The sequence below is a fragment of the Lygodium microphyllum genome, chromosome 15 (genome assembly GCF_053477565.2).
Source record: "Lygodium microphyllum isolate KBCC chromosome 15, Lygodium_microphyllum_v1.1.10, whole genome shotgun sequence".
In the NCBI taxonomy this organism is placed as follows: Eukaryota; Viridiplantae; Streptophyta; class Polypodiopsida; order Schizaeales; family Lygodiaceae; genus Lygodium; species Lygodium microphyllum.
The window spans coordinates 100,511,834-100,523,869 of NC_141149.1; positions in this window are offsets into that span (position 1 = coordinate 100,511,834).

The window sequence follows — 12,036 nt, forward strand, 5'->3', positions numbered from 1 at the left end:
CAATGCCGTTCTTCGACACCACATGCCCTAAGATGCATCCGTGCTTTACCCAAAACTGACACTTCAAGGGGTTCAAGGAGAGACGATATAAGCGACACCATTCAAAGACTGCGCAGAGTTTGTCTAAGTATTCGATCCAGGTCCAATGGACACACAGGTCATCAACAAAGACCTCTAACTTCTTGCGAAGCATGTCCTTAAAGATGGTGCACATGAGGCATTGGAAAGTGGCAGGGGCATTGGTCAACCCGAAGGGCATGACTATGTATGCAAAGACGCCCCACTCAGTGGCAAAGGCGCATGTCTGCAGGATACACTTGCACCTGGTTGTACCCTGAGAAGCCATCCAGAAAACTGTAGGCTTTCTTGCTTGCCACCCTCTCAAGCATGTGCTCGGTGTACGTCAATGGATAGTTGTCTCTCTTCGTAGTAGCATTCACCTTCTTGTAATTGACGCACACTCGGATTTTTCCGTTCTTCTTCATCATAATGACTATGGGTGATACCCAGTCTGTGTGCTCAATTTTGTAAATGAATCCAGCTCTCATCAGCTTGTCAATTTCCTCTTTGATAGCATGAGCGTGTTTTGGATTCATAGGGTACCGTCGCTGCTTGATCGGCGTTGTGTTCAACGTCATGGGTATGTTGTGAGTCACAACACTTGGATCTACCCCCTGTAGCTCTTCTAAGGACTAGGCAAACACGTCTACGTACTCTCGCAAGAGAGCGACAAGACTCATTTCTTCTTTACCAGTCAAGTTGTCGGCAATGAACACTGGTCGTGGTGTTTCCCCTCCCTAGGCTAAGTCTACCTCCTTGACTTTGGCTGGTCCCTCGATTGGTTCGCTCGTCTGCCCTTGACATTTGGCACCTAGCAGAACTACCACCCTATCCCCTTTTTTGAATTTCGTGAAGTGTTTAGGGAGGTCCTGCGGCTTCCGCTATTCTTTTGATCGTGTATCCCTGGTTTGCTTTGCCTTTCCCTATCTTAATCGTCTGCGCCTCAGGTGGACGGGTAGGTCCCCCTTGGTGCATCTGGTCGTGGGCGGCCTAGGGACCTCTGGATCACTATCCAAACTAACTTCCGATTCAGAGTGAAACCCTCCATCTTCACTAGAAGAGGTGGTCTCCCCTGGTGGCCGCAGTTCAGATGGTGATTCGGTCCTAAGTATTGATGTCGTTCCTGGCTGGGCTAGGCCTGCTTGCTCAAGGTCTATGGCTCCTATGCCTTCCAACCAAGTGCAATCACATTCCATGCGCATGACCCCTCGCTCTACTCTAAGGGTCTGCTTTTCCTATGGCTTGGCATCTGCTTGTATCTGCTCAATTTCCCGTCCTTCAGTGTCGTATTCTATGGTATCGACTTCACCCTTGCTCTCATCACTGAAGGATTGGCAGTCTTCATATTCGTCACTAGAATCATTGTCATCCGACTGCTCGTCTTCTCCTAGGGCTTGGTATGCCTCATGTTGTTGGTCAGGAACTAGGGCCTAGTTATACATGAGGTTTAACTCGTACATTCTGGTCCATTGCCACTTGGATTCCTCTAAGAGATCCTAGAGTGGTTTGAAATTTGCAGCTGGATTGCCAGCAAGTTAGTTCATTAGGTATTCCAGTATCCCCTAGAGTTCCCTTTTGTTGGATGGCACTTGGAAGGTGACAGGCTCAGGCTTTCCCCGGCGGCTCCTTGCCATCATGCAGACTGGTGTAGAGAGTGCTTCGTTAGACTTGCCGATCGTTTTAATGGCCTGCTCATATGCCTCATGATCTGAGAATGGCAAGTCAATTGTAGCAAGAACGTGCATCCAATCCTGCTCATCCTCTGGGCATGGGATATACTTGGTCAAGGGCCCATAGGGCTTCTTGACTTGAGTGTTCCCCTTGAGCATAGCAAAGATGGCGTCTAGGTCGAATGGTGAGGTCTTCCAAGTGTCCATCTTTATTCTTACGACATCCGTTCTATTGCCAAGGAAGATCAAGTCGTTACCCCAATCTTCGATGACTCTAGCGTTGCGCATCCAGGGTCGGCCTAATAGGACATCGTAGTCCACTCCCTTCATGACTATAAAGTCGACAGAGAACTGGACACCTGTGATCTTCACTGGCCAATTCTTCAGTACCCCGAATGGCTTCACTCTCATACTGTTTGCTAGCATGACATTAAACCTAGCAGCTTTGACAGGAAGATTTCCCCAAGTCTGAAGCATTGCGTGGCTAAGCACACTAACCCCAGCTCCCGTGTCTGCGATTCCCTTTCTTGTTGTGTCACCTAGGGCTAGGACCGACAGGACCGCGTGCATCTCAGAGCCCTCCCAAAAGGCATTGACGCGCAAGGACTTAGGCACGGAGTGCAGCGTCAAACTTGGCAATTACGCTTCTGCATCCTGGTCTTGAGGGTCTACCATGACCTGCTCTTGTGATCCTTCGACCCACTGCTTAAGATCTTGCCATAGGGTAGGATGCTGCTTAAGCAGATCTCCCAGGCTAAGTGTTACAGGGGTGGTCACTAGAGTGGTCAGGAGATCGTTAGGTACTCGTCCTTCCCCTAACCTAGATTGTCCGGGCCAATGGCCGCGGCTGATCTGCGGCTCTGTCGCGTCTAGGCTTGGTCTTAGCGGCACTACTTGTGGCACAATTGCTTCTCCTGACTTAGGTTGAGGCGGTGATATTGGTGTGCTTATGCTGGAGAGATCATCGATCTCGTCCTCTATGATGGGCTTAGCTTCTTTGAGATGCTGTTGACCCTCCTTCACCCATTCCTTTGCCTTCTCTATGGCCTCTAGTTGTCGCTTCGGATGTGGGTATTCCCTTACCTTAGTGCTTCCCTTTTCGGCCGTCTTAAGGGCTGAAGTCTCTGCCTCTACGTCTGAAACCTTCCTTCCCGCAGGTAGAGTCGTAGCACTCTCAGTCTTTAGTGTGACCTTAGCTTCCGATCTCTTCTTCTTCCACCTGCGGCTTTTCTTCCCTATCGAGGTTGCGTCAAGATTGTTAAGTCCTGGCAGAGAGATGCCGGCCTGCTTTGTTTGGGCTCGGGTCATAACCCACAATGGGATAGGCGTGGCCTCCCCATCAGGGTTTTCGACACCAAAAAACCCCAATGGGACAGATGGCAAGTTGGTTGAGCTAGAGGACGACTTTCGCTTTGGGAAATCTATGAAAAGATGGATGATTTTGCACTCTGCGCACCTTTGGTTAGCCTTGTTCCTATTTTGCTGCTCTCTTTCAGGGCAGCGTGATGAGACATAACCGGGGTGACCACAAGTCCAACAAGTGACTGGATCCTGCGGGCTGCCCTCCTAGGCCTCTACCTCGTCCTCGTCCTAACGCCATTACCGGCATGGGTCGATAATCCATGAGGACCGCGTTGCCCTCGTCGTCGTGTGAGACGTAGGGGTATATGTAGGTCTCTTCATCATTCGGCTCCTCCACGTAGTGTACTGGAGCGTCGCTCGGTGGATGGGTCACATAAGGACCAGGCAGTCTAGGAATACCTATAAGATTTATGTCCATTCTAGGGACGGCTGGCTTCATATCATTAGGCGTGGGAAGAGCCAATGGGGCTCCCCTTCCGAAGAATGCCTGTGGCCTGTTCGCTAGGTAAGGCTGGCTGTAGGGTTACGAGTATGGAAGTCTTCTTGGTAATCTACAATGTGCGACATCATGACCGAACTTACCGCAGTTAGCACAAGGTCTTGACCTAGGGTCTTGACACTCGGCAAGCAAGTGGTTTCCGCCATAGTACACGCATTGGACGTGCGGGCGCGTTGGTCGTCTCAACATGTCTTGTAGCTTGGCTAATTCCATCTTGACCTCAGCCAAGCCTTGGTCTGTCTCGGTGGCCTTCCCCTTATCTTGGGATGATGGGATTGACCGCCCACTAGAGGCTGACGTTCTCTCCGAGCTTCCGGGTTGGTCTTCTCTAGATTTGAGCTCCTAGAGCTCTGCTATTTCAGCTGGTCATCAACTCTGATGGCTTCCTTAAACACCCTAGCTACCGCATCCTGCTGCAAGCTTGAATTGCCTGCCAAAGCCTTATACAACTCCTCGTCTCGAATTCCACTAATGAATACAGTCGAAACTGCTCTATCAGTCGGTTGCTCACCTAGAGGGATTCTCTTAAAGAGACTCCTCACATGGGTCACGTAGTCGCGGATATCCTCCTTCTCTTTCTGCTTGATGTTCATCAAGCGTACTAGCAGGTTATCAGAGTATCCGGGCTCGGCGAATCTCTTGACGAAGAGATCCTTGAGGTTATTGAAGTTGGCTCGCTCGGCAACATCTAGGCTCGTATACCACGTCCTACCCTTGTCACCTAGGCAAAGCCCGAATGCTTGCGAGTGTTGAGTTTGGTCGTTGAGGCCGTTGGCTTCGCAGACTTGCTCAAACTGCTCAAGAAAGCTGTATGAATCGTCATGCAGTTGGTACTTATCGAGTTGCTTGGCAACAATCGGTATTTTGTCTTGGCTTTTTGAGCCTTGGTTTGCCCCTAATCCTACGAGCAGTGATGTCTCTAGTGCAGTGGTACTCTGCTCTACTGCTGTATTATCGAGCAGTCGTTTCATGAGAAGCTCGCTCAATGTCAAGTCTCCCTCTAGTGCTCTCTCATGGTTAGTTTGGTTTCGGCCAGCCAAGTTCAGCACTCGCTGCACCTCATGGAGCTCCATGCTTTGCCTTTGGCTCCTAGCCAGCTGATCCCTATTGTATTCTGCTATGCCCTGCAATGCTTTGCGGGCTAGCCTTCTCTCCTCATCTCGATCTGCAATGATTGTGTCTGCTGTCCTGCCACGGTGCTCGTACCGGGCATGCACGTCGTAACTGCTCACCAGCTCTGAAAAGGGAAGGCCAGTCACACATTGTGATTGTTGGAGTTCCCACATCTTGTTTTTCTTTCTCTCCTCTCTCTCTTGCTCTCTTGCTCCTTCCACCATAGCTCATCTGTCTCTTACTTCTGCTTACTTATGCTCCCACTTGAGCTTCTCCCTTGAACTGGTATCAAAGCTAAGATCAAGGAGCTTCACCCCCATTGCTTTAGCCTAGACTTGATACTTACACCACTTCATCAATGGTAGCCATGGCTTCAGCTTGAAGAGATAACCATTGTTGCTCACTCACTCAGCTTGTTTAAGCTTCTTCATGGCATTGAGGAGGATCGTTTAAGCACCTTAGAGTGCCTCTTGAGCTCCATCACATTCAACATAAGCTTTAGGAGCAGCAACATGGTCTAGAAGGCTTGCACTTGATTTCTAGGCTATGTGGACAACAAGACTTACTCCTACCTATAGCAGCTCATTGCTTACTTGGTTGCTCTCAAACACTTGAACAAGGCTTGGCTTTCATCCTCTGTTATATACAACAGTTGTGCTATAACAGAGGATCCAATGTTAGGATGAAAGACAAGCCTTCTTCAAGTGTTTGAAGTCCTCCACATGCTCTGTTGATACTTCTTGGACGTAGTTACTCTTCAGTGGGCTGATTTGATTCATGCTTTGGATCTAGCACCTATTTCTAATAGAGTGATGCTAGTGATGTATACATACTGCTTGGCTATGTATTGAGCTTCGTTACCCTTGCTCATCGGTCATGCATTTGGAAGTTCTATTTTATTCCTCCCCTAAGACCTACTACATGCGTGATGTCTATGCCTATTAAATGTATGGTTTACTAACATATTGAGGTTGTGATAGATCTTGGTACCAATTGCATGTTTAGTCACTACTAGCTGCTCTTGCATATCCGTTTGTTGTAGAATATACCTATCAGTGCGAGCTTGGGTTTTCCTAATCAATTGCCCACAATATATATATTGGATTCACTACAAAATTTATTAGAGAAATGTTGTAATTGCAGGCTTATGCATTGTTTACGAGAGTAGATGCTCTAATTTGATAATTCATTATTGGTAGTTAGTGGATAGCTTTACACTTTGGTATTTTCTTCCATTACCTTGACTTAGCTGTGATTTTGAACTAATTTGGTATCATTTATAGTAGCCTTTCTTCTTGTATTGTGCTTTCATTTGTTGGCATGATGGCTAGTGGATCAAATGATAGTGCTATCTTTAACATTGAAAAATTGGATGGCACTAATTATAGCTACTAGAAGACACGGATATGACAATTCTTGGTGCAAAAATTATAGATTAAGCCATTGAGACACGAGGATGTAAAGCTTGAACGCCTTAATGAGAAGGATTGGGCTAAATTGGATGAGTTTTGTAAATCCACAATCATTTTGTCACTCTTTAAGTAGGTATTCCACAATGTTGTCTTTGAAGGGCAAACTGCATGGTAGTTATGGGAGAAGATTCGTGATGTCTATAATAAGTAGATCCCTACCTCTCAGATGCATTGGCTAAAGCAACTTGTACACCTTTGTATGAAGAAAATGACTTCCATGTCTGCCCACTTAAATGAGTTTCGTTTTATTTTCAGTCACATGTCTTTGCAGGGGATTAACTTTAAGGAGAAGCTTCCACCATTATTCTGGTTGGTTATATCACTCGAATCATGGGACACATTCTATACTGCTATGTGTGTAAATATGCATGTTGATGGACTAAAATTGCAGGATGTAGAGGGTGCATTATTAAATGAAGGAGTCAATTGAAAGAATATTGATGCTTCCCATTGTTCTCATGCTTTGATAGTTAGAGGTAGTAATGTTTAGAGTGGTAATGACAACCATGGGAGAGACTCTTAGAAGTCTCATTCTCAGTCACATGGACAATTGCACAGTAAGTCTCATGGCCATAATTCTACATTGACTTGCCATTATTGTGAGAAGCTAGTCATGTTCGGTCACAATGCCATAAAATACATGATGACAAGTGTAAGAAAAATGAAAAGTGCAAAGTGTAGGAAAAGAATGATGATCAGAGCATTATCCTCAGTAAGTCCAACATCAAGATTGAAGAGATTAATGTAGTGTAAACTAATTCGGATGATGATTACATACTTTTGCAGCTTCGTTTCTTAATGTTTCATAGTTGACTTATGCCTTATGGGTTTATGCTTGGTGTTGTGGGGCTGATTGATTCAAGGGCTTCATTTCATGTTACCTCTCATAATGAGTGGTTCCAGTCCTATCATAGCATGATAAGATTTTTCAGATTGGCTAATGAACTAGCACTAGATATTATTGGTATTAGATATGTATGGTTGTAGTTTGCTTCAATAGCATCTTTACTTTGCATAATGTATGCCATATTTTGGCTTTAACCAAGAGCCTTTGCTGAACAATCAAATGATGCAAGTTACGTTGTATCTTTTGGTGATTCCTCATGAAAGATTACCCCTGGGAATCTTTTCCTTGCACAATATGCAAAGTTTGGGACTCTTTATTCCTTGTGTTTGGGTCTATTGACCATGTTTTGGCTGTGGCAATACTATCACACATATTGTTATGGCATTGTCACCTTGGGTACATCATTAAAGGGAATGAAAATACTTACTCATTTGCAGTATATTCTACCCCTTGGCTATAAATATTTTGATTCTTGTGACCATTGTCTTTATGGAAGGTAGACACACAATTCACATAAAAATTCTGGAATGACGCACATGGGTGAGCCTTTGGCTCTTGTTCATTCTAATGTTTGTCGACCTATATCTTGTCAATCATTAGGTGGCATGACTTATTTTATTACTTTCATTGATGATTACTCACATAAGGTCTGGGGCTATCCCACAAAGGAAAAATCTAAAGCATTGGCTATGTTTCAACATTAACTTGCTCTTGTTGAGAAGCAGTCTAGGTATAGGCTGAAATGCATATAATCTAACAATGGAGGTGAGTATGTATCTAAAACCTTTGAGTAATTTTGTGATAAAAAGGGCATTAAGCATTATTTGACCTCCCTATACACCCCATCCTAGAGGGTATGGCTGAGTGCATAAACATGATGATTTAAGAGAGAGTCCTTAGTATGCTTAGCCAAGCAAGCTTACTATAACACCTTTGGGCTAAGGTAGTTCTACTACTATGCATTTGATTGATAGATCTTCATGCACTACTATTGGCTATATTAGGTTGTAGAGGAGGTATGGTTTAGAAAGTCTCCATCATAAGCTCATTTGTGTATCTTTTCTTGTGAGGCTTTTTGCCACGTTCTCAAGGACAAGCGCAATAAGTTGGATCCTAAGTAAGTAAAATGTATTTTTCTTGGTTATGGGGATGTAGGTGAGATGGGCTATCACCTATGGAATATTTGCAGACTCGAAAGATTATCCATAGCCATGATGTTATTTTTCATGAGGAGAAAATGAACAAGTAGCCTAAGCAAGTAGTTGTGGTTAAGTATGGTGATATTTCAGGAGGAGCCTCTTGCTCTCATATAGCCAACTAGACAATCTGCATAGTTGATACTCTAGTGGCCCATGACCATGATGATAGACAAGATATACACGCCTCATAGCCTGCTTTGAGACATTCTACTAGAGATACATGTCCTCTTGAGCAGTTTGAGCCCTCCATGGACTATCTTGTGGTGATAAATGTTGGTGAGCCTCTTGCTTATGAGGAGGCCATACATAGAGGTGGTAATCACTCTTGGGAAAGAGTCATCTAGTTAGAGTACTATAGAAAAATCATACGAGATTCGGTTTCTTTGCCTAATAAAAATCGTACATTACCATGCAAGTGGGTATACAAGTTGAAAAGTATACATGAATGCCCTAAGCTACCATACAAGGATAGATTGGTTGTTAAGGATTTTAAGCAAGAGCATGGTATTAACTTTGATGAGGTTTTTTCTCATGTAGTCAAGATAACTACCCTACTTTTGATACTGGCTTTGGTTGCTCAGCTAGATTTAGACCTTTATCACATGGATGTAAAGATGGATTTCTGTCAAGGAGAGAACTGAGAGGTGAGAGAAACAAGAGTAGAGGAGAGAGAAAAGAGCGACGAGAAGAGAGAAATACTAGAAAGTTAGAAAAGAGGAGAGAGAAGCCATGGAAGTTACTATGAATAAGGAGGTGAGGTGAGAGACAACAATTGTATTATTGCCAAAATATATCAATATTTACGTCTCACACCTTTTATACCTATGTTAGTGTGAGAAGGTATTATTAACTATTCCATACTAGAATATATATTCTTTCCAACTTCTTACAATCCATCCCTACCTAAAGGTTTTTCCCCACAAAAACAAACTTATAATGATTGAGAAGGATGGATGAAATAAATTACTACTCTAATTTCAACTAGATAAAGTATGGGAAATGAATGAAAGATTGAAGATATATTGATTGGAATGAAAACATGAAGGTAAGACTCAATTGTATACATAGTCTCAATATCTTCAAAAGAGATTAGAGACTTTAAATCTTCAAGAAATAAGCTCAAGAATGAGTAGATAGCTTGCTACAAGAACACACCTTGCTGAACAAAATCTACCATAGCTTCTAATAAAACTATCTAAATGAAGCATGTCACACGTCAAAAGGTAGCTATTGAAGAGTACTTTGACCCTATGTAGGTGGCATATTTCTAAAAAAAAAATTAGAATAAAAATTGTTCTAAAATAGGCTACTAAACGTAGATTGCTCCATAACTAGCTCCACTGTAGTTATGCCTCAATGCATCCCATAGGTAAGGAAACTCATCTAATATAATTTCAAGCCTCCAAGTATCTTCTTTGGCTGGCAAACCTCTCCAACTAATCAAATACTCAATGATAGAAAGAGAGCAAAGCTTCTTCTCATGTTGACCTATGATCTCCTCACGGATGTATTGAATAAGACCTTCTTCATCTATAGGTGGCATCTCATCAACTATACCCATATGAGTACCATAGAAGGGCTTGAGTTGACTAACATGAAACACATTACGAATCTTAGTAGAAGAGGGTAGTTCCAATCTATGCATGGAGTCTCCAATGCATTTTAGGATCTTGTAGGGTCCATAAAACCAGTGAGCAAGTGGGAAATTATTATATCATCATATTTTCAGGTTTTCTTTCATATTTAAGAGAGAATGCAACATGGAAAATGTAACATAGGCTTGCAATTTATTGCAATCATCTAGAGGGGCAAAGCTATAAGTAGGTGAGCCAAAAACACGTAAAGATATGAAGTTAGGTAGACAATTCAACCATCGAGTAAATGGGGAAGAGTTGATGGTTTTTGAATAGACCCTATTATCGATAAAACAAATAGCAGAAATTGCTTCCTTCCAATAGGATGGAGGAACCCGATAACTATGAGCATACTCATAGTGTCACACTTAAAAGTAGAGTAACGAAACTTGGGTATTTTCTTAGGAAGCATAGCAGACAAGGCAATAAGGCCAAGTGAGTTGCAGGAAAAGCATGATGTGGTAGTAGCTACATGCTCCCACTCATTGCTAAACCTCTGAAGGCAAGTCTGGCCGACCTAGGTTGGTGAGTTGTTTGGTCAAGCTAGGTTATGAGAGAGAGAGAGAGAGAGAGAGAGAGAGAGAGAGAGAGAGAGAGAGAGAGAGAGAGAGAGAGAGAGAGAGAGAGAGAGAATGCCCCACATGGCAAAATTAAGTTGCTCCCTCACCCAAGTTCTGAAAGTCTTTGAATCCCCTAAAACCATCCAACCTTTCCTTCTCCCTTCCCCCAAAAGGTTGAGACTATAACCATGTACCAAATGCTAAACCCCCTTGCCCCCGAAAACATTAATCCCCATGCAAGCCTAACTCTCCCTCCCCAAAACTCAAAACACCCCTCTCCCACAAATAGAGAGAGACCCTAACCCTTACCATAAAATCTTAACTTCTTTGTCACCTCAAACACGATGATAGAGTAATAAGAGAGGGGGTAGAAAAATCACACACACACAGAACCACATTAGTATATTAATCACATGAGAGACATGTGTATTAGTATATTAGTCACATGAGATGGAAGTACAATTAGGAGAGCTTTGAAGCTACATTTGGTATTATCAAGAATGTCACTATGATTTAGCAAATTGTCCTTAGATGTGTGTGAAATGCTCGCTTTTCATATGTTACATCAAAGGCTATATCCATAATCATGCACATCTTATGGTATGTGAGCATGAGTATATTGAAGGTACAACCTTGGGGTTCATGAGTCTTTCATATGTATAAGGGCATGTATGTCTTTGAATGGTTTTAGTATTAAACTAGATATCTTAGATTAAGGCCACCATTAAAATGCCCTACAATCTTAAATTTGGCCCTTTATGTAGAGAGAGAGAGAGAGAGAGAGAGAGAGAGAGAGAGAGAGAGAGAGAGAGAGAGAGAGAGAGAGAGAGAGAGAGAGAGAGAGAGAGAGAGAGAGAGAGAGAGAGAGAGAGAGAGAGAGAGAGAGAGAGAGAGAGAGAGAGAGAGAGAGCCCAACATGGCAAACTTAAATTGCTCCCTCCCAAGTTCCAAAAGCCTTTGAATCCCCTAAAATCATTAAATCTTTCATTCCCCCCTAAAGGCTAGCATATACCAAAATGCTAAAACCCCTTGCCCCTTAAAACACTAACCCCCATTGCACACACTCTCTCTCCAAAACTCTAGACAGCCTTCTCCCACCAAAAAAGAGAGATCCCAATCCCCCCCCCCCCCCCCACACACACACACACACGAACTTAAGAGATCCCCTTTGAGAAATTAGAAGCCCAAATTTTCTAGGGGAAATACTTGCTTTGTTAGCTTACATATCATTTGCCTAAAAACAAACTTGCACGAGGGGACTCCAAGGTTTTCGACTGAGCTTTCACAAGCTAAAATAAGACTTGAGAGATTTGATTGTACAAGTTAAGATCCTAATTACACCTAATTTACAACAAAATAAAAAGTGTTGCATTAGACCTCCCCCAAGGCTAGTTGCGGTACCCTTCACCAAGGGGGTTGGTTTTTATTGCCTCAGCAAGCTTGGACTAGCCTCGATAGCGAGAGGTCACTCCATAGGGAACCTTTGGGCAAGAGGAGGTGAGGGTGCCAAGGGGACTCTGGCTAGTAAACCCCTTAGGCTCATAGGAATTGCTTGAATCCCTATGTGACTTAGGATAGACTTCTTGAGGGTCTCGTTACTAGTTAGGTACAAAATCTTGG